The 20,192-nt window shown below is 40.1% G+C and overlaps 1 protein-coding gene and 1 pseudogene across 2 annotated transcripts in view; one reads left to right on the top strand and one right to left on the bottom strand.

Annotated features, from left to right (window-relative positions):
- Positions 1–20,192, top strand: part of ZYG11B (zyg-11 family member B, cell cycle regulator) — an 82,556-nt gene that overhangs the window by 1,581 nt on the left and 60,783 nt on the right. The gene's annotated exons all lie outside the window — the stretch shown is intronic.
- On the bottom strand, positions 9,546–10,405 carry LOC132229496 (TCF3 fusion partner-like; annotated as a pseudogene).

Here is a 20,192-nt window from a genome sequence, read left to right as displayed (position 1 = left end):
CAACCGATCACACTGTCATTGTGTTAACCTGTTTCTCCCCCTGAGGTGTGAGTTATTCTAGACAGCAATAGTGCTTTACTTATTTCTGTAATTCCCAGTGCCCACTTAAATATAATAAGGATATGTTCTGAGAAATGCATTGTTAGGTGATTTTGTCGTTTGATCATCATAGTGCACTTACACAAACCTGGTGGTATAGCCTACTACACACCTAGGCTGTATGATATATATACCATTGTTGTATGTGCAGTACAGCATTGATCCAAATGTCGTTCATTATTCAGTGCATGACTGTAGTAGAGATGTCTAAGACAGGGGCATTCAGACTTTACCATGAATCAAAATTAACTGGAGAGCTTGCAAGCTGCCATCTCCAGAGTTTGATTTATTAAGTCTGGAGTAGAGCTTGAGAGTTTGCATTCCTAACAAGTAACCTATGTCATGCTGATGTTCCTGGTTTGTGAGACACTAGTCCAAGATGCAGTCCTAACAAGTAACCCAGCAAATTGATGTTTCTCTCTCTCCTTCTCTCTCTAAAAAATCAAATAAAAGCCTTAAAGAAATCAGTCAATCAGGGCAAGCTATAAAGTGATGTATGTGTGTATGTGGCAAATGTTTTAGTTAGTATGGTTAGGCAGCAACATTATTAGCTATTATTTATTGAGCATGACTATATAGGCCCCGTTTTAAGTGACCTACATGTTTTATTTCATTTAATCCTCATAGCAACCCAATGAGATAAGTACTAGGTCTATGAATGTAGAGACCATGTTTATTTGGCTCATCATTGAATCTTTAGCATATACATAGTGCCTCATGCATAAGTGCTCAATAAATATTTCTTGAACGAGTGAATGACTTTAGGCATGATCAGAAAGAGAGGAAGGCTTGGTTGAGAAGGGGACATTTGAACTTAGGTCTTAATAGGTGGGGCTTTATTGGGTAAGAATTTGGGAAGAAAGTCATTCCTGGCAAAGGTACCAGCTTGAATGTGGAAGCTGAGACAGAGCAGGCATGATGTATTCTGGGAAATGTGTGACTCTAGATTGAGGGTGTAGTAGGAGATGAGACTAGGTGAGCCTACCGTCAGATCATGGAGGACCTTGAATCATAGATTCAGGAGTTTTGACCTCATTGTAAAGACCCTGAGTTCTCTTGAAAGGTTTTTTATATCTGAAGGGATGTCATAATAAAGAGATTTGAAGGGATGATCACTATAAATCAGTATGAAGCATGGTTTGGGGTGGGAAGAGCTATTTTGCTCCTCTGGGTGAAAAATAAGTATGTGAACTCTCTCCCTAGCCTTGTTTTGGTGGTGGTGATTTAAATTGGAGGAAGAAGAATATAGGGATATGAAATATGAAGATCCGGCACACCAATTTTAGTGAATTTTCCATAGAGACATTACTATGGAGTTGTACAAGAAACACAGAATCACTAACAGTTTTGCAATTCTGATCACTAGGCCTCAGTTTTCATATGTGTGCGGCCTTTAGGAATTTATGAGAATATTAAAACAAAGTAAATTTACTATACCAAAGTCCTTTATTTACAAACAATAGGTCTCCCAAAGGTCATGTATTAGGTCAGTGATGGCGAACCTGTTGAGCTCGGTGTGTCAGCATTTTGAAAAACCCTAACTTAACTCTGGTGCCGTGTCACATATAGAAATTTGTTGATATTTGCAACCATAGTAAAACAAAGACTTCTATTTTTGATATTTATTTTATATATTTAAATACCATTTAACAAAGAAAAATCAACCAAAAAATGAGTTCGCATGTCACCTCTGACACGCGTGTCATAGGTTCGCCATCACTGTATTAGGTCATGTAGAGAGAATCAGCACTTCCCAAACTTACTTAATTTTTTTAAATTTATTTATTTTAGAGAGAAAGAGAGAGAGAGGAAGAGGGAGAGAAAGAGAGACACATTGATGTGAGAGCAGAACATTGGCTGCCTCCTGCATGTCCCCTACTGGGGATCAAACCCTCGGGCATGTGCCCTAACCAGGAATTGAACCGCCAATCTTTCTGTGCCTAGGATGATGCCCAATTAACTGAGCCACACCAGCCAGGGGGAAAACTTATTTAATTTTAAAAATATTTTTTGTGTGGTATGAGAAGGGTGTGATTTTAAGTAAAATATATTTTATTTTATTTTTAAATATATTTTATTGATTTCTTACAGAGAGGAAAGGAGAGGGACAGAGAGTTAGAAACATTGATCAGCCGCCTCCTGCACACTCCCTACTGGGGATGTGCCCGCAACCAAGGTACATGCCCTTGACCAGAATCAAACCTGGGACCCTTCAGTCTGCAGGCCAACGCTCTATCCACTGAGCCAAACCGGTCAGGGCAAATATAGTTTATTTTAAATTATATGTATAATTTATTTAATAATACATTGAGCAAAATACATTAAAACAGATTTCCTGTTCCTACTTAACAAATAACACATTAACATGAGATAAATCATTATTTGTCATATTTTAAAATGAATATATATTACAATGTAGAATGAACTTAATTATGTTTATGGCATCAAAATAGGTAAGAACTGACTTTTTAACCTTAAATTTGGAATTCTTATGTTTTTGTACTTAAAAACAACAGGTTTGTATAATTGTTCTGTTTTGTTTCTAAATGACAAACTAAAGGGAATGTTTCCAGGCTGCTACTTGAAAGCCTATCTCCATAAATAAAACATTGGAAGCATGGATGGTTTATTTCCAATAAAGGAAGATCCTAATTGAATATAACTATCACCACATTTTTATTTTTAATGCTTAAAAAATACTAAGCTATCTTGCCCTGGCTAGTGTTGCTCATTTGGTTGGCCTTTGTCCTGTGGACCAAAAGGTTGCTGGTTCGATCTCTAGTCAGAGCACATGTCGAGTTTGGGCTATATCCCTGGTAGGGGGCATGCAGGAAGCAGCTAATTGATGTTCTATTCTCACATCAATGTTTCTCTCTCCCTCACCCTGTCTCTCTAAAAATCAATTTTAAAAAAACAAATACTGAGCTATCTTAATGTAGTACCATTTAAGAATCCTGATCAGCCAAACCGGTTTGGCTCAGTGGATAGAGCGTCGGCCTGCAGACTGAAGGGTCCCAGGTTCGATTCCGGTCAAGGGCATGTACTTTGGTTGCGGGCACATCCCCAGTGGGAGGTGTGCAGGAGGCAGCTGGTCGATGTTTCTCTCTCATCGATGTTTCTAACTCTCTATCCCTCTCCCTTCCTCTCTGTAAAAAATCAATAAAATATATTAAAAAAAAAAAGAATCCTGATCAGATAAATTCATTCATTTACTCGTTTCATCATCAGTGTAGCTAATGTTTCTTGTCTTTAACCAACAGTTCATTATAAGAATAAAAATAACTTTAAACTACTGTGATGTTCAGTGTTCAGATGAAGTTATAACAGTTGAACCACTATAATGTTATGAGCCAGTCTCCCATTTTTATTAATTCACTTATGTGCAGTAGAAAAAATTTTGGGTATTCTCAAACTATTCTGTTTTTAAAGGAGAAAAAAATGTAATAATTATTTTATTAAATGGTTAAAAATATACATATTGAGCTAGACATCAGTATTGAATTTAATGATGTGGGCCATTGGGAAATGCTGGCTAGAACACTACTTTTTTCATTGGTTCTAAAGCTAGCCCTTAAAAACACATTTAACCAATAAGTGGCAGAAATAGTCATCATTTATTGTGGAATAAAAGACATCTTTAATGTGAATGGTAATTAAAATAGAAAAATAATGTTAAAACAAAGTTATTGAATACTGGGACATTTATTTAGAGAAGCATGATCTCATACACAGCTTTTATTTAATGAGCACACAGTGTGTCAGATGGTATACTAATTAATCTTCACAGCCCCATCAACACTAATAAAAGAGAAAAATGGTAATTGGTGTACGAGCTACCCTTTTCATTGGCTAATCAGGGCTATATGCAAATTAACTGCCAACTAAGATTGGCAGTTAACTGCCAACAAGATGGCGGTTAATTTGCATACGTAGGCACAATGCAGGGAGGCGAAAGGGAAAGCAGGAAGAAGCCCCCTGCCACTGACAGTGATCAGAAACCCAGGGGGGAGCTAAGAGCCCCCAGCCATGATCGGAGAATCAGGCGCCTTTTCCGCCCTGGCCAGTGATAGCAGGAAGTAGGGGTGGAGCCAGCGATGGAAGCTGGGCACGGTCGAAGCTGGCAGTCCCGGGAGCTAGGGGTCCCTTGCCTGGGCCTAAAGCGAAGCCCAGGATCGCGGGGCCGCTGCCACTGCGGGTCCCCGCTGCCCGGGCCGGACGCCTCAGCCAGAGGCGTCCGGCCTGGGCAAGGGGCCGATCCTGTGATTGGAGGGTGATGGGGGTCAACGCCTGAGGGCTCCCAGTATGTGAGAGGGGGCAGGCTGGGCTGAGGGACACTCCCCCCCGCCCCACACCCAGTGCACGAATTTCGTGCACCGGGCCCCTAGTAAGGTTGATAATGTTTTTTCATTGCACACATAAGAATACTGAGGCTTTGAAAAATCAAATAACTTTCCTGAAATCATAAAGCTATTAAGTGACAGCAAGATTCAAGCACAGGATTGTCTGACCCCTAAGCCTATGCTATTTCAAACACATTCCTGGGCTCTTATGTGGTTGTAGGAATCGAAACTGAATTTGAGCATTTAAAATATTTGTACCATTGTTTCCAGTATAAAAGTAATTCATATTTATTGAAAAAAAAATGGTCAAAGGGTGTGTACAGTTTTACGGTTCTTGATCCATATTGCCAAATTGCCTTCTATAACGCATCTGAAGCAGAACATCAGGTGTTGATAGCATTCTGTCTTTAGCATTTAGATACCTTTTGAACATTGAAAGCTTGTGAGATATGACAGGAGTATGCTTTCAGAATACATTGATTTAGGGGAACAAGCAAAAGGCTAGTTGGGATTCAGTATTATTTAAAAATGATGCTGCTCTTAATTCTAACAGCATCTATTATGCATTGAAAACAGCATATATTTCAAGATATTATTATAGATAGAGAGAGCATACTTGGTATGAATGTGGATTTGTAGATTTTTTTCTGATGCGTAAGGAGCCTGCCATTTAGACTCCACTAGTTTACAGTGTTCTTATAGTGCTGCTGTGGCCACACAGGCTATACTGTACAACTCAAGTGGCACCCATACATTTGGATAGCAATGGGTCTACGAAGATCTGTATCCTGTGTACTTGTCGGTGTCTAGCACAGCCGTGGGCAAACTATGGCCCACGGGCCGGATACGGCCCATTTGAAATGAATAAAACTAAAAAAAAAAGACCGTACCCTTTTATGTAATGATGTTTACTTTGAATTTATATTAGTTCACACAAACACTCCATCCATGCTTTTGTTCGGGCCCTCCGGTCCAGTTTAAGAACCCATTGTGGCCCTCGAGTCAAAAAGCTTGCCCACCCCTGGTCTAGCACATAGTAGGGCTTAGCAAATAGTTGTTGAATGAAAGTGTCTTGAATATTATACTAAGACCCTTAATGATCTAATCATTTAATGATTAATCATTTTATGTGAAAAAGTTTTTTCAACCCTAGCCGGTTTGGCTCAGTGGATAGAGTGTTGGCCTGAGGACTGAAGGGTCCTGGGTTTGATTCCGGCCAAGGGCATGTACCTTGGTTGCAGGTTCCCTGGCCCTGGTTGGGGTGTGTGCTGTAGGCAACTGATGTTTCTGTCTGTCTGTCCCTCTCCCTTCCACTCTCTCTAAAAATCAGTGGGAAAATATCCTTGGGTGAGGATTAACAACAACATAAAAGTTTTTTCATTTTATACTCTGTAATACTAAGCAACCATTATGCTCTTTTTCCAGCTTCTGAGTTTTGCTTACACTGTTTCTTTTTGCCTAGAATGCTATCCCCCTCCCTTACTATTTAATCTTCCTGTGTTACCTTACACCAGTGATTTTCAACTGGTGTGCTGAGGCAGGCAGGCAGGCACAGTGGTGTGCCACAAGAAATTATAAAACATGCAATACCTTATTATTTAGTTAGTGACACTGATCACTTTTCCCTGTCAAATAAAAAAAAAAAATGACAGCAGCCAATACAGCAATAGCCATCCAATGTGAATTAATCAAAATTATACCTATTTTTTATCATATCGGCAAAAAATATTAGCATATTTTTTGATGTGCCGCAGAATTTTAGTAATTAGTTTATGTGTGCCATGAGATGAAAAAGATTGAAAATCACTGCCTTAAACCTTACCTCCTTTTTGAAGCCTTCGGTTACCTTCAGGCAGCCTTGTATACTTTTTTCCATATGCCTTTCCTGTACTTTGTATATGTCTTGGTTACAGCAGTTATTCTGCGGTGGTAGTATTTATTTATTAATTAATTAATTATAGAGAAACATTGATTTGTTCCACTTTTTTATCTATTCACTGGTTGCTTCTTGTTAGTGCCCTGACTGGAGATCGAACCCACAATCTTGATGTATTGGGAGGACACTCTAATCAACTGAGCTACTTGGCCAGGGCCAGGATTGTTTGTTAACAAGGCTGGCTGTCTCTCTAGGTTGTGAGCTCTCTGAGGGCAAGGACAGTACAGTGTTTTATCAGTTTCATGTCTTAAGCACCTAGCATAATGCCTGAGACATAGTAAGAAGATAAATATTTATTCAGTGAAAGAATGTATTTGTAGAGAATTGAATAAGGTGATGTTAACTGAGATGTGAGTTGTAAAAGAGGGCAAAAAAGGTGAACACTCTCCATAGGTACCCTGCGGGGGAAAAGAGGTTTGATGGGTAAGAAATGTTGGATCAGATACTAGCCTAAATGGTAGTTTTGACCTCAGATACATGTTTCTGTCCAAAAGAGTTGAGTTGGAGGAGTTATGAAGGAAGCCAAGTGATTTCAAGATGAATTGCAAAACAATATCCCTTTGTATAAATACTGGCAGATTACTTGTTTATAATTTGTGGAGGTGTCCTTTCAGAGAATAGAATATTTAAACACAGTAAAGACTCAGTTACAGGTAAATTTAGAGGGGTGGTTAATCATTTAAACATTTTGTTAGCTCTATAAAAAGATCTTTTGTTTTTTTCTTTTTTCTTGTCTCCAGTTCTGTTTTGTATAAACATTTTTCTTAGCTCTCCAGCATCTTAATGCCTGTTCAGTGTCATATTCTCCTTTTCTGAAGGCATTTTTAAAAAGTTTGAATGTTCTTGGTTATGTATGGTCATTTACTTTTCATGGGCCTTGTAACCTTTGGCCAATCATTTCACCTCTTTATGCCTCCATTTTTTTAATCTATAAAATGAAACAGTTGTATTAAATCCTCTGCGATCCCTTCCACCTCTTTAAAAAAATGTAGTAAAACTTTGGCAAGTTAAAGGAAAGTATTATAGTAGCGTGGGTATGTTCTATTAGTTATAGTACTTTGGGATTATGGGAAGCTGCTTTTATAACTTTAAATTTTGTGTAAACTTAAGCTCTTATTTCCCTGAATATATTACCCAACTTTCATACCAGAAACTATTTAAAGGCATTTTCATATACATCCCATTTATTCCTCAATACCATTTTGTGATTGTCAAGACAGAGGTTTAGCATCAATTTTACAAATAAGAAAACTGAGAAGTTAATTTATTTTCCTAAGGTCACACAGCTACTAAGTAGCAGAGCCAGGACTAACTACAAGCCCAGTGCTTTTTCCATTATTAACCTGGCTTCTCTGTTTACCATATTCTGTTTCAAAACTTATGCTGAAAGTAAAGAGGAAAATGATGCTAAAGTATTTCTTTGAGTTAGTGATTCCTATGATCTACTCAACAGCTCCATGATTATTGACTTGAATTTTTGTTTTGTTTCTTGGAATAGTTTTGCTACATGTGCTAAGATGGAAGGGAAGGGTATTTATTTACCTTACCAGGCCATGATCTCTTAAAGATGGAACTCCAGCTTCTTGTCCTTTGGCACATAGTCATTTGCCGCGCTGGCCAGTCCATGAAATGATACATGCAAGAAGTTTGTCTTACCTGCATTATTTGACATCTAGGGATCTCTGAAAGTAGTTGGTGGTTTTTAAAAAAGAAAAATAACTTCCCACTGTTCATGCCAAATAGTTCATTATATTTATACCCTTGAATACAATATATATTTTAATCCTCACTTGAGGAGTGAGGACGTTTTTTTCATTGATTCTTAGAGAGAGTGGTAGGAAGCGGGGAAGGAGCCAGAGAGAGAGAGAGAAACATTGATGTGAGAGAGATACATTGATTGGTTGCCTCACACATGCGCCCTGCCTGAGGGAGGGGATTGGACCTGGACCTGCAACTCAGGTACATACCATTGCCTGGGAATCAAACCTGCAACCTTTTGGTGCGTGGGCCGACATTATAACCACTGAGCATTACCAGCCAGGGTGGTACTATCTTCTGGACTTTTTTCCTCATTTGTGAAATGATTGTGTTTGGGGAAGGAGAAGTCTGACTTGGTTGAATCAGTGGTAGTCTGGAAGTCTGACTTGGTTTATCCCTGGAAGCCTGACTTGGTTGAATCAGTGGTAGAAAACATAAGGAAAAAAACTCCCATAAATGAAGGAGGGATTTTCCATGCAGTACTACAAAAATGAGGAGTCAAAGCTTGTCTAATATCTGTGATTAATCACTATGCTTTAATTATGTTCAATTTGTAACAATGAAAATACATCCTGCATATCAGATATTGACATTATGATTCATAACAGTAACAAAATTACAGTTATGAAGTAGCAACGAAAATAATTTTATGGTTGGGGGTCACCACAACATGAGGAACTGTATTAAAGGGTTGCGGCATTAGGGTCTGCTCTAGAGGGAAATAAGTATTTTAAATATACCTAACAATAAATTTGTGCTTGATTGTTCATTTATTCATTCAATAAACATTTAGTGTCATTATGTGGTAGGTATTATTTTAGGTTCTGGCAATAACAAAACATAGTGTTTGTTTTATGAAGTTTATATTCTACTAGAGGCCCGGTGCACTCGGGTGGGTCCCTCAGCCCGACCTGTGCCCTCTCGCAATCTGGGACCCCTTGGGGGCCCCTTCCCCTGGCTGCTGGCACCAGTTTTCCTCCGGCGCCTGGAACCCAGGCTTTCGCTCTTCGCCAGGAGGGGCCCGTGCGGTGGGCAAGGGGCTTAGCTCTTTTAAAAATACTTCTGAATGTTTGGTAAATAACCCTGTAGGAATCTACTTTCTGAAACATGCTGGTTGTTAAGGGCTGATTTGGGTAATCAACAAAATGTATGTTAAAATCCTAATCCCCTGAACCTCAGAATGTATCTGTATGTGGAGATAAGATCTTTAAAGAGGGGATTACATTAAATTGAGGCAGTTCCAGTGTGACTCTTAGCCCATCTCACTGAAGTCCTTATAAGAACAGGAATGTTGGGGTCCAGCCCCAGCAGGTCCAGAGATTCCCAAAGGTGTGGACGGAGTTGGTGAAGGAATGACACAGAGGCAGCGTTCAGGTGATCATCGTAGCCAGGTTCTCTTTTTATTGTCCTGTTACATCTATATTTATACTATTTGATCCTATAAGCATGCCTCTATAAGCTTTTTTTTTTTTTTTTTTTTTTTTTTGCCGAGGAGAGCATGGGGTCCGTTTATTGGGGGGTCAGTCAAAGGGGGAGCTGGCTAGGGTGGGGTAGGGCAGCAGCTTGTCTGGCTCCCGAGAAACTCAACTTGAGTCCAGAGCCTCGACCACTTTGAAGCCAAAGTCTTCCTCCACCTTTATCTGCATGGGGGCCAGATCCGGAGTCAGCGGGACTCCCGCCCGGCACCCTTCCTGTGGCACTTGCCATCTCTTCCAACCGCTGGGCCCCTCACCAGGGGCTGGGCTGCTGGCTTCTGCAGGCGCTAGTGTCCTCCTGGGCGAGGACAGCCCCTCTTTCTCCGGAGGCTCGTTCTCAGCGTTGCCTGGGGTGGGGCGTCTGTGCCCTGGCTGCCCTCATCCTCCAGTAAGATGGTGAACTGGCTGGCCGAGTAGTCGTTGCCGTAGAAGTCCAGCACCCTCATGAGGAACCTCCAGTCCTGCTGGAGTCTCCCTGTTATCCTCTATATCTGATGGAGCCTGTTCAGGACCCGCTCGATCTCCCTGCAGCGCCGACCCAGCGCCTGGTACTTCCTGCGATTGAGTTCCCCTTGGCACCGTGGCCACTGGCCTTGGGCTGCCTCCTCCTCTTCGTCTCGCTCCTGGAGGCTGGAGCTGCCCAGACCCCCAGACACGAACTCCACTTCGGTCTCAAGCTCACTCTCCAGGATGTGACCACCCAATAGCGGAGGCAGCGCCAGCTCCCAGCCGGGAGGTGCTGAGAACTCCTCAAAGCCCACAGCTGCCATGGACCCCTCTCTCTGCTCCAGCTCCATTTCTCCTTGGCTCCCAGCAGAACTTCCAACCTTGCAAGCCTTTTAAAGTCCAAAATGACTCGACCGATCTGATTTCATGGCCAGGCACACAGGCCCCAGCCGCTAAGCCTCCTGGGAGTTGTATTTCTCTATTTCCCACTCGCTTTCCTCGCCCCACCCCCACCCCGAGTCCCTGCTGAAAGGCCCTGCTTGCTGGTCTAAGGCAGCTGGTCAGGCATCTGAGTCACCTCCATCTTTATTACACCGCGCATTCTGACCACGGAGACTCTCCGCTTGGGAGGCCCCTGGGTCTCCTTCTGGGGCCTGGCTGCATCGACCCCGGACCGGATCGCATGCCCCAGTGGCGACACAGCCCCGGCCCCTGGGTCTCCTTCTGGGGCCTGGTTGCGTCGCCCCCCGGGACTGGATCGCGTGCCCCAGTGGCAACACAGCCCTGGTCCCTGGGTCTTCTTCTGGGGCCTGGCTGCGTCACCCCCGGGACCGGATCGCGTGCCCCAGTGGCAACACAGCCCTGGTCCCTGGCTGCGCTGTCCCGTTCCCCAGCCCATGGATCTCCTGGGGCTGGGGATGCGCCACTGCCCAGGCACCGGATTGCATTCCCAGGCCCATGGGTCTCCTTCTGGGGCCTGGCTGCGCTGCTGCCCAGGCACCAGATCGAGTTCCCAGGCCCATGGGTCTCCTTCTGGGGCCTGGCTGTGTTGCCCCCAGACCGCATCCCTAGGCAGGGGTGCAGCCTGGCCTCTGGCCCCGCCTCTGGGTGTTCTCCGGTCACTGGTGATCCGTGATCCTAGAAGCCTGTGGGGCAGGGAAGAGGCGGACATCCCCTCTTCCCTGCCCCACCCGGCTTCTCCTATTACTGGCCCAGGGCCAGCAAAGGTGGCCCGGCTTCTCCGATCACAATGGTGGCCCAGTTCTCCCGCTCTTGGCTGCCACCTGGGTTCCAACACCGGCAGGCGGCTTCTTCCATCCTTCCCTTTTCACCTCCCATCATTGTGCCTACGTATGCAAATTAACCGCCATCTTTGTTGGCGGTTAACCACCATCTTGGCTGGTGATTAATTTGCATATCTCGCTGATTAGCCAATGGGAAGGGTAGCGGTGGTACGCCAATTACCATGTTTCTCTTTTTTTAGATAGGATAATAGCTAACATATCTTGAGCAGTTAATATATGCCAATCACTGTTCCATGTGTCTTTCTCTTAGAATTTAATGCTGACAACAATCTTATGATATAGTGACCATTAGTGTCTGCATTTTATAGAGTTTGAAACTGAGGTGCAGGGAGATTAAGTACTTTGCCTAAGGTTACATAGTTTTTTATAAATGGTAGAGCTAACATTTTAATCTAGGCAGTCTGACTCCCAACCTCACACTTTTCACCACAGTATTACACAGCCCTGCAGAGAGATGTCAATACAAATTTTATTTCTAATCATAAAATTGTCAACTTTATAATCTTTATAATCACCTGGTTTCTGGCCCAATCTAAAAAAAAAAAAAAAGTAATCTAGGTATTTAAAAAAATGGAGCACTATCAGAGCCAGTTTCTTCTACTGGAGGATTTATCAGTCTTAGGAACCTTTCAGGTGGGAGATGAGATTTTGAGCCTGATTCATGAGTTGGAACTGAGACAGCTACATAAAACCAGGACTTTACATTGCCTACAGCCTTAGCGACAAGGTAGACCAAAAAATATCTGCCTGATAGTGTAGAGAGACAAAGAGGCTTGTTTATCTTGGTATGAACTCTGGATAGGAAAAGTCTCTTCTTGAGGATTTACAACCATGAACTTCCTGACCTATGTGTCTGAAACTTAAATTTATATTACTTGTACAAGATTGTGTCTAGTAAGTGAGAAAGGAACATTTACTGAGTAATTAATTACTCCATCAGGCATTATGCTGGGGGTTTTGTGCTTCATTATAACAATAGCATAATGAGATAAGTACTAATATCCCCATTCTACAAAGGACAGAACTGAAGGTCAGAAAAACTAGGTATTTTGCAATGTAATACCACTAGAATTCAAATCCAGGTGTAGTATTCTTGCTGCTAACCACAATGCCTCTGGCAAAGTGTCTTCATTTTTGTGCCTCAGTTTCCTTATCTCTAAAATTAAAGATGTAATATTTTTCCTTTCACTTCATAAAGTTTTTGTGAGTATCAAATAAAATAAAGGATATGGATATGCTTTGTTTACTATAAGACATTGTTACCAGCATTATCTATAACGTGTGTTTTTCCTTATAATTAACCAAAAGAGAAACCTCATACTCAGTTATTATAAAGTCCACAAGGTTGGTCTTGATTAAGACAATTTTAATACTTTTTAAAAAACATTTTCTTAAAAGTATTTTTACTGATTTCAGAGAGGAAGGGAGAGGGAGAGAGAGAGAGAGAGAAACATGAATGATGAGAGAGAATCATTGATCGGCTGCCTCTTGCATGCCCCCTTCTGGGAATCGAGCCTGCAACCCAGGCATGTGCCCTTTACCAGAATCAAACCTGGTACCCTTCAGTCCACAGGCCGACGCTCTATCCACTGAGCCAAACCAGCTAGGGCAATTTTAATACTTTTTATATCAGATGTAATGGTGCCATGGGGAGAAATAAAATGAGTGATGTGCCCTGACCAGGAATGGAACTGGTGACTTTTTAGTGGCTATAGGATGACACTCAACCAACTGAGCCACAACAGCTGGAATATCCATATTCTTGTTAAAGCAGATGTCTATAAAACTTTCCACTGTAACTTGGGAACAAAAAGGGGTGGGTATACTATGAGGTTTTTTGTCTCACCTAAGTGGGACAAAAGGCATTTAAGAACTAACTTTCTTTGAACTCATAGTCCGGAGGGGAGACAGCATCTAAATGAATAAAAGTTATACAGTAGATAACTAATAGAACTATATACAAAGTGTAGTGTGATTATATCTACTTGTGTTTTCGTAGATATGTGAAGGACAGCTTTGTGGAGGAGTGGACATATGTACTGCTTCTTTTAGTATGAGTAGGAATTTGATAGATGGACTGGTATGGAAGGGCATTCTAAGGAGAAGGAACAACATATATAAAAGGGAGGCATAGCTACTATTGCTAACATTCCTTCTCCGGACCTGTTTCCTCAACAAAAATAATTTCAATATAATAATTTGATATATTCAGAGTCAGAATGATTGTTTTGAAAAGACTTTATAAATTGAAACACTAGGCAGACGTTTAATGACAAAGATTCTTTTTATTATTACTTGCTTTTCTTCTCCCCTCCTCCAACATTTGAAAGCCTTGGTGTCTCCCCTAGGTAGTATTCTGTCCTCCACGACTCTGTTCTGTTATATCTAAAGGCGGGAGCAGAAGAGAAGATTTGTGATATACCTAGCTTTAATAGTAGGAGAAATTCTTTAATTGCTGATGAATAACTATTTAAGTTGTGACCTATGCAGTCTAGTCTCAGAGCAGTGACATAATCCATGGAACACAATCCTGCAGACAAAATGTCATTTAGAAATAACTCCAAGTTTTTATTTGCAAAATTTGGAACATTGTGAAGTAGAATGGAGTTCACAGATCTTCTCAAAATTCTCTTTTTCTTTTCTGTCTACTTCACTTATACATCATAGCTGCTCCCTTGCCTTTCCACTGAAAACCCTGCCAGTCCATCATTATCAGATGGTAAAACCTCTGGGGAATGTAAGACTAGATAGAGAAACGGGAATAAGCAGTAGTGAGAATGGTTAATTTAGGGGGGAAATGTGTGTACGTATGTACAAACATACACACATTTTCATTCAAACTAAAATAATTTTATTGGGCCTAATAAAAATGTCTATTCTTACTAGTTAGAATATATGTTGAAAAATATGCCAATTATTCATAAAATTGAAAATTTTTTATTATCTTACAATATTTGAAAAACAGAATCATGAACATAGCTTTTTTTCATTTCCCCAAATTTTTATTTTATTTATTCATTTAAAAAAATATTTTTATTGGTTTTAGAGAGAGGAAGGGAGAGGGCTAGAGAGATAGAAACATTGATGAGAGAGAAATATCAAATGGCTGCCTCCCACACGCCCCCCCTAGGGATCGAGCCCACAACCTGGGCATGTGCCCAGACCAGGAAGCAAAATCATGACCTCCTAGTTCATAGGCCAACACTCAACCACTGGGCCACATTGGCTGGGCCCAAATTTTTTACTTTTGTCTTTTTTCTATTTTTAATAATTTGATATATTCAGAAGATGATATGAAACATTTATGTAAGCCATGGAACATAGTAGACAAATATCTAAAATCCCAGCATCCAAGTTAAGAAATAGAACAAGACCATTGCCATTTTCCCCCTCCTTGTACCATATTCCTCTGTCACTTCTCCCCACCCCCAAGGTATCCACTATCCTTTTTTATTTTAAACCTTTTCCTTGATCTTCTCTATAGATTTACCAATATATTGTTTTATTTTACTTGTTTATTTTTCCTTTTATTGATTTATTAGGGTGGTACTGGTTAAAAAAATCAAACAGGTTTTAGTTACACAATTCCACGACACTATCATCTGAACACTATATTGTGTGTTCACCATCCCAAGTCATGTTATTTAATTTAGAGATAACTTTCTAACCTTCTGAAATAACTTTTCAGGTAATATCATTTCCTATGCCTAGTTGATGTTTAATTGAAATCTTGCTGTATATGTAGTTTTTATTTAGCTAAGATTAATATTTTATTCTCAGCATTTGACCATGTTGTTAAAAGTTATTCATAAATATACATATTGCTGTGTAATATTCTATAGAGTTGATATTGCATAATTTGTTTACCATTTTTCATTATTTTAGACATTTGTATGTATTTATGGGTTTGGGGAGTTTTTTTGATCAGGAAAACTGTGATTAATCTTTTGTTACTCCCTTTTTAAAAAAATGGATTTTGAGAGAGAGAGAGAGAGAGAGAGAGAGAGAGAGAGAGAGAGAGAAATTGACTTGTTCCACTTATTTATGCATTCATTGATTGCTTCTTGTATGTGCCCTGACCGGGGATCAAACCTGCAAACTTAGCATATGGGATGACGCTCTACCAATGGAGCTACCCAGCGGGTTACTCTTAATTATTTCCTTTTTTCTCCTCTCCCCCCCCCCCCATAAATTACTGGATGAAGAAGTACTGAGTCAAAAGTATGGGTGTTTTAAAGATAATTATTAAATCCTTTATATTCAGAAAAATCGTGCTAATTTACACTCTGACCAGCAGTATTTGAGAAGATCAATCTTGGCAAATTTTATTTCAACAATTCACAATGTTGCGATTATATCCTGTTTCAGAAAATGCCACATTAATCAAAGGACATTAAAGGGCTAGGCTGTTCTTTCAGGGTGGAGTTGTTGTTTTTCCTATTTGCATTTGGATATTTTTTCAGTCATTGTTCAGGTACTCTGTCATTCGTCCTGCTGTACTTTGTGATAATTAGAGGGCTTAGTTATCTCTGATCAATCCAAGAGTTTATAATATAAAGTCAGGGCTGACTTTATATTATAGCCATGCTCATAGGTGTGGAATGTTATTTGATTGTGATTTTTAAAAATATATATATTTTATTGATTTTTTACAGAGAGGAAGGGAGAGGGATAGAGAGTTAGAGCTGTCACTACTAGGGGGTGAAACTTAAATCTGTATAATCTGCTTAGTTCTTTCACCAAAGCTTTAGTTCCTCTTCTGTACTTGCCAAAGCAAACTCTTTATGACCATAACAGATTCCATTGAAGAACTAATCCCTTGCCCTAACCTGTTTGGCTCAGTGGATAGAGCGTCGACCTGCGGACTGAGGGGTCCCAGGTTCGATTCCGGTCGGGGGCCATGTACCTTGGATGCGGGCACATCCCCAGTGTGGGGTGTGCAGAAGGCAGCTGATCGATGTTTCTAACTCTCTTTCCCTTTCCCTTCCTCTCTGTAAAAAATCAATAAAGTATATTTTTAAAAAAGAAAGAAAGAAATAATCCCTTGCCTAGTTTTGTTAGTGAAATCATGGGAGTGTTAATCACTATTTTGTTTTCTAACTTATTTTTACAATTTCAGACATATAAAAAGTTACAAAAATGATACAAAGAATTCTCATGTAGCATTCACCTAAATTCCCCAAATGTTAGCATTTTATTCTGTGTGCTTTATTGTTTGCTCTCTTCACGAACACACACCACTTTCCCCCCTCTGGTTAACTATTACTTTAAATAAATCTTGGAGTGTGTTATTGTTTTTTTAACCAATTTCTCCTCCAAAGAAGAGAGGTTTTTTTAGAAATTGATTTTAAAGAGAAAAACATTGATGTAAGAGAGAAACTTCAATTGGTTGCCTCCTGCATGCGCCAGACCAGGGATTGAACCCTCAACCTCGGTACGTGCCCTACAGAGAATCGAACCCACCATCTTTTGGTGTATGGGAGGATGCTCCAACCAACTGAGGCACACAGGCCAGGGCTTGGAATTTCTTTTTGAATTGATTTGAGAGAGAGAGAGAGAGAAATATGTATTTGTTTTTCTACTTATTTATGCATTCATGGATTGATTTTTGTATGTGCCTTGACCAGGAATCGAACTGGCAACATCCTAATGCACGAGACGACAGCCAACCAACTGACCCACATCAGCCAGGGATGACTTTATATTATAGCCATGCTTATAGGTGTGGAATGTTATTTGATTGTAATTTTTAAAAATATATATTTTATTGATTTTTTACAGAGAGGAAGGAAGAGGGATAGTTAGAAACATCATGAGAGAGAAACATCGATCAGCTGCCTCCTGCACACCCCCCACTGGGGATGTGCCCACAACCAAGGTACGTGCCCCCAACTGGAATCAAACCTGGACCCTTCAGTCCATAGGCTGATGCTCTATCCCAGGGGTGGGCAAATTTTTTGACTCAAGGGCCACAATGGGTTCTTAAACTGGACCGGAGGGCCGGAACAAAAGCATGGATGGAGTGTTTGTGTGAACTAATATAAATTCAAAGTAAACATCATTACATAAAATGGTACGGTCTTTTTTTTTTTTTTTTTTTTTTTTTTTTTTTTTTTTTTTTTTTTTTTTTTAGTTTTATTCATTTCAAACGGGCCGGATCTGGCCCACGGGCCCTAGTTTGCCCATGGCTGCTCTATCCACTGAGCCAAATCGATTAGGGCTGATTGTGATTTTGATTTGCATTTCCCTGATGATTAATGATATTGAGCATCTTTCCTCAGATTATTGGTCATTTGTATTTTTTGGAGCAATGTCCTTTCAGACCTTTGCCTATTTTTAATTGTCTTTTTATTCTTGAGTTATAAGAGTTCTTTATACTATATTCTAGATACAAATCCCTTATTAGATATATCGTTTGCAAATATTTTCTCCCATTCTGTGGGTTTTCTTTTCACTTCATTGATGATAACTTTGAAACACAAAAGATTTTTATTTTTTAAAAAATCTTTTTACTTGATTTTTTTAAAGAGAGGAAGGGAGAAGGGGCGAGAGAGAAACATTGATGTGAGAGCAAGACATTGATCAGCTATTTCCTGCACCCCCTCTCCCCTTCCCCCCCACCACCACTGGGGTGGAGCCCACAACCCGGGCATGTGTCCTGACTGGGACTAGAACCAACAACTTCTTGGTACATAGGAGACGCCCAACCAAATGAGCCATACTGGCCAGGGCAAAAGTTCTTTATTTTAATGAAGTTCATTTATCTGTTCCTTTTTTTTTTTTTTAAGGTTGTGCCTTTGGTGTTATATCTAAGAAACCAATTGCTAATCCAAAGTCAGGAAGATTTATATCTGTTTTTTTTTGTGTGTGTGTTTTTTAAGAGCTAATAGTTGTATCTGTTAAATTTAGGTCTTTGATCTATTTTGAGTTAGTTTTTGTATCTTGTGAGGTAGGACTCTTCTTCCTAAGTATTTTACTCTTAATGCTATTGTAAATGGAACTGTTTTCTTAATTTCATTTTCAGATTATTCATTGTAAGTATATAGAAATATGATAGATATTTTTATATTGATCTTTTATCCTACAACCTTGCTGCACTTATTTTGTTGTTCTGATAGGTGTGGGTTTTTGTTTTTTGTATTATGAGCTCCTTAGGATTTTCTTTATACAAAACTATGTCACCTACAAATAGAGATAGTTTTACTTTTCCTTTCCAATCTGTATGCTTATTATTTCCTTTTCTCGCATAATTTTAGGACCTTCAGTATAAAGTTGAATGGAAGTGGTAAGAGAAACATCTTTGTCTTATTCCTGATTTTGGGAAAATATTCAGACTTTCAACATGAATTATGATACAAACTGGGTTTGTCATAGGTGACCTTTATCCGGTTAAGGAAGTTCTATAAAACTTTTTATACCTTATCCTGTATTATAAGCATCCTTCTATGTGATTACTATATCTTTAAACTATAATTTTTAATGGCTGCATATTCAGTGATTAAAATGTCACATGTAATATGTGGTTAAGGGCTGTACTCCTGAGTCAGTTTTTAATTTGAAGCCATACTTTGTCACTTACAATGTGTGAAATGCTGAGAAAGATGTTACTTTTCTGAACTGGTTTTCAGTTATACAAAAATGAAGATAATGCTTTACTACTTTGTAAAATTGGGATGAGGATTAAGTGAAATAATAGGTAATGCATGTAAAACACTCAACACAGTCATATTGAAGGCAGCTACTGTAATGTCTATATATACACTGAGTGGCCAGATTATTATGACCGGCCAGATTATTATGACCACCCCATCAGTACTTCGTTAGTCCACCTTTTGCCTTCAATAGTGTGGTGATTCTTCTTGGCATGGACTCCACAAAATGTTGAAAGGTGATGCGAGGAATCTGACACCATGCCTGATGAATAGCACTGTCCAGTTCTGTGAGATTTGATGGTTGTGGAACCAGCTGCCTGATGGCTCTTTTAACTTCGTCCCACAAATGCTCAATTGGATTGAGATCTGGTGATTGTGGGGGACACCTAAGCAAGGTAAAGTCTCCCTCATGTTCTTGAAACCACTCCTGCACAATGTGAGCACCATGTCATGGCGCATTGTCTTGTTGGAAGAAGCCATCTCCATTGGTGTACGCCATCAACATGATAGGATGAACTTGATCAGCAACGATACTTAGGTATGTTGTGCTATTCAGACGTTTATAATGATCTGGCCCTCTAGCAACTTCAGCATGAAATTATAGCTAATTTGCCTACAAACATCAGGTGGTCATAATAATCTGGCCACTCAGTGTAAAAGGCTAATATGCTAAGTGTCTGTGTGGGTAATGACATCACGTAGCAATGCCTGGCTTCCTCTCCCTAGCGACGACTAGCCTCCTTGCAGTTTCTTCATTCCAGGAACACAACTTGCTTTATAGCCAGGTGGAAACATTTCACACTGTAACCAAATGTCTGTGAAGTGTTTTCCCGTGCCTCATCTCATTTGATCCTCACAGAAGTCCTGGAGTAGGTAGATAGGAGACTCAGTGGAGTTGTATTTTCTTTTCATTAGCCGGAAAATGGAGATTTAGAAAGCTTAGAATCTTGACCCGACTGAAAAGAAGTAAGAAATGGTGGACTTTGAAAATAACTTCAGGCTTCTCACTGTGCAGAATATAGTCAAACATTGATGCAGTTAAATATTTTACCCTTTATTCTCCCTGCCTCATCTACAATAATAATCTGCTTCGTGTTGATATTTACTGCTGTGTTGCTGACAATGACCTGAAAGAGAAGTTGGGGTGCTTCACTGGGCTGGAAAAAGTTTAGATAAATCAG

This window comes from Myotis daubentonii, chromosome 3, assembly GCF_963259705.1.
Source record: "Myotis daubentonii chromosome 3, mMyoDau2.1, whole genome shotgun sequence".
Lineage (NCBI taxonomy): Eukaryota > Metazoa > Chordata > Mammalia > Chiroptera > Vespertilionidae > Myotis > Myotis daubentonii.
This window is presented reverse-complemented; position numbering and strand designations above follow the sequence as displayed.